We start from the raw sequence: 3,556 nt of genomic DNA, 5'->3' as shown, positions 1-3,556 counted from the left end.
TGGCAGTGGGGTCTATGAATTTTGGCCCTGGCGTGGGGCCTGCTGGGGGAAGGATGAAAACATCGGCTTAGGCTAACCTTAGCCTTAGGCTCTAAGCTTTGCTTAGATACTTCCCCTGCCCAGTCACTACAATGTTTGAAGTTGGGGCAATAGTGTTTGGTTCAATGGTAGACCATATGCTTTGTATGCATAAAATTCAAGGTTTAATCCCTGTTGTCTCCAGTTAGGACTTCCAGTATTTTCAGTTAGGACTGGGAAACCATTCCTGAAACACTGCCAGTCAGTTGAAAACAATACTGAACTAGATGGTCTGTCTTGGTATGGCAGTTCCACATTTCTGTATGTTACCCTGAGCTCTTTGGAGAAAAGCTAGGACACAAATGCAACAAATAATATTCTCCTATTGTTAACCAATAGCCCCGTATGTGGCTTCATCTCCAAGGCCGGAGTTTGCTCCTAGCTTCAGTGTGTGTATGTGGAGGGAGAAATGACTGTTTTATGGCACCAAAATCATTGAAAGATTTTTTTTTCCCTTTCCAGCCTTAGCAAATATATAATACAACACAGACACTATTGGCTGTTAGGGATCTCAAAATAGCTTGGGGAAATCAATCACCCTGTAGTCATAATTTAGCTGTAAAAGAAAATAACATCATCCACGCAGTACCAGGCAAGCTGCTTTAGAGAGACAACATGAGATTAGAGATACAGCTCCCAAGGAGAAGCTGCCACCCTATGAATTGTCATTTTAATTTATGGCAGTAATAGCACAACCAGCATGAATTCTATATGATTCAATAACATTCGATTATTTCTGGGAGCTGCACAGCGAACTGCGCATCAGTGTCCCTGTGCTAAATACATGTGAATATGGCAATCATTCCTTTCCTTTGGACGGAAATTATGATTTCAAATGTCATCTCTTTAGACTGTACAGTACTTAATATCCCTGTCACTGTTCAGCCACAGTAAACCTCAGTTATTAATTTGGAATTATATGACGTTTGCAAGGAGATAATCTTGAAGCAGCAGTCTAAAATATGCTTATGGGTTCCTTTATGGATTTTTGTGACTTGATCTTCTATGTTTATCACTTGCTTCCTGTTTAACTTAGGTCAGTCAGGAGAACCTTTGAGCAGGCTGGAAAAGGTGTTTTGTAGCCATATATGGAGGTGTTCCTGTGATGAAGTGCGGATTCATACGACAATTTTTCATATAGTAAATTAGCCCATAGCATGTGCCCTGGCAATGCATGTTCACATTTGAAAGCAATTAAACCCTAAATATAATCTGTAATCGTCATTTATGGCCCATTTCTATCTGGAGCCATCCCAGACCGTGCAACACTGCCAATGGAGTATGCTTTGAATGCTATGGACTGGCCGGGAACCAGGCAGCTTAAGAGAGGTAAGTAAAGTTTTTATTTACTGTTCCTCACTGTAGGCTACCTTTTCCCCAATGTGTCTCCTCAGACCTATGCCCGCTCTTTGGCTGGCATAAGTTTGACGAGCTTTCAGGAGGCAAGTTCTAACCAGGGAGAGGGAATAAATTTGGCATACGTGGATGCCAGCAAGATCCACCCCTCCTCCTTCACTGCCCTGGCCTGCTCCAATCTCTGCCCTGATCCAGCCCCAATCCACATCCACCATGACCTTACCTGTTGCGGCAGATGTTCTGCAGCCTTCCATGTTGGCTTGGGGCTTACTGGCTCCTGTGCCATTGCTAGAGGGCTGCAGAATGATAGAGCAGCTGCATTGCCAGCAACTCTGGCCTTACACTGGTGGATCATTAGATGTGCCAGCATAAGTCCCAGATAGGATTAGGGCATGAAGCTCACTGCGTTGTGGAATATTCACAAGCTCATTTTCTAATATGAGATTTAAAGGGGAAAAGGTAATCATATGAGAACTTTTATTCTTCAAAAATGATTATATGACTCAGCACTAAGTAGTTTGAGGATCGTTGCCTAAATTCATAACCATATAAACATTTTAAAACAAAATTAAAAGTGCCACAAATCAGATTGATCTTATACAGTGTACAAGACTATGCAGTTATGGGCTCCAGCATCCTGCATGAGTTGTGAAAGAAAGAGCCACTAGAAGCCCCAGCAAGCGGCCACAGCAGATTTGTAGGCTTGGTGATGATGTCATCTCCGAGCACCTGGGAGTGATCAAAAGCTGTCAGCACAGCAAACTTCTGTGATCTCAGATGGATGGGGCCAAGCCAGGCACTGGAGTCTTTTGAGAGGGCTAGGGAGGATACAGGAAGAAGAGGAGTAAGAGAAAGAAAAGAAAGAGGGGACAGCGCAGAAGAGGAGGAAGGACCGAGACTCAGAGGGAGAAAAGGGGACAGAAGCAGTCAGAAGGAAAAAAGTGAGAATGATAGAAGGGAAGAAGGCAAGGCAGAAGGAGGGGCAGGAGAAGGTCTGGGAGAGGGAACAGGAACTCAAGAGGAGAGAGGCCAAGGAGAAGGGGAAAAGGAGGAGAAAGACACACCTTATTCCCTGAACTGGAGGCCTTTCCTCAGGTATGCAATGGGTTACTCATTATCAATGGGTTAACAGGATGAGGGGTTATATAATCAATATATTATTGATTCAATATATTATATTATATATATCAATATATTATATACAGGATGAGGGGTTATATAATCATAATCAATGGGTTAACAGGATGAGGGGCTTGTAGAACTCAAGAGCCATTGAGATCTGGTGGAGGTGGAAAGCTTTCGGTGACAACAAGTGGGGCAGCCAGGCTGGGAAGCCCTTTTGCTGGACCTGCCCTCATATACCACCCTCTCCTTGCTCTGGTCCCTGACAATCCTCGCTAACAGCTGACCTAAAGGGTCGATTTGCAGGATCTAGCAGACATTCATTTAAAGATATTGAAACAAAGACTCCATTCTTGTTTTCTGATTCCTAAAAGAGACAATAAACCCCTTGTGAGCAATTCATTGGTCTCCAGTTTCTGCCTGTCAGATAGATGCAAAATGCCCTACCTCACCCCCTATATGGTGGAACTGTCCCCTTGGGATGGGGGGGGGGAACCACAGGACTGCAGTACAAAGTCATTTTGATTTAATGACTTGACTCATCTCAATCCTCTAAGGCTGAGTGAATTCTCAGATAAGACTTTAATGTGCGTCAATATGCTGTGGGTTTGTGTGTATCAGGAAGTTGAACAGGGAGCAGTGGTGAGGCAGACGGGATGCAGGGGGAGGGGCAGGAGAGGGGTTTGCGTGTATCAGGAAGTTGAACAGGGAGCAGTGGTGAGGCAGACGGGATGCAGGGGGAGGGGCAGGAGAGGGGTTTGCGTGTATCAGGAAGTTGAATAGGGAGCAGTGGTGAGGCAGACGGGATGCAGGGGGAGGGGCATGAGAGGGGTTTGTGTGTATCAGGAAGTTGAACAGGGAGCAGTGGTGGGGCAGACAGGATGCAGGGAGAGGGGCATGAGAGGGGTTTGTGTGTATCAGGAAGTTGAATAGGGAGCAGTGGTGGGGCAGACGGGATGCAGGGGGAGGGGCACGAGAGGGGTTTGTGGCTATCAGGAAG

This window comes from Tiliqua scincoides, chromosome 4 (assembly GCF_035046505.1).
Source record: "Tiliqua scincoides isolate rTilSci1 chromosome 4, rTilSci1.hap2, whole genome shotgun sequence".
Lineage (NCBI taxonomy): Eukaryota > Metazoa > Chordata > Lepidosauria > Squamata > Scincidae > Tiliqua > Tiliqua scincoides.
The sequence above is the reverse complement of the archived record's forward strand: the minus strand, read 5'-3'. Positions refer to the sequence as shown.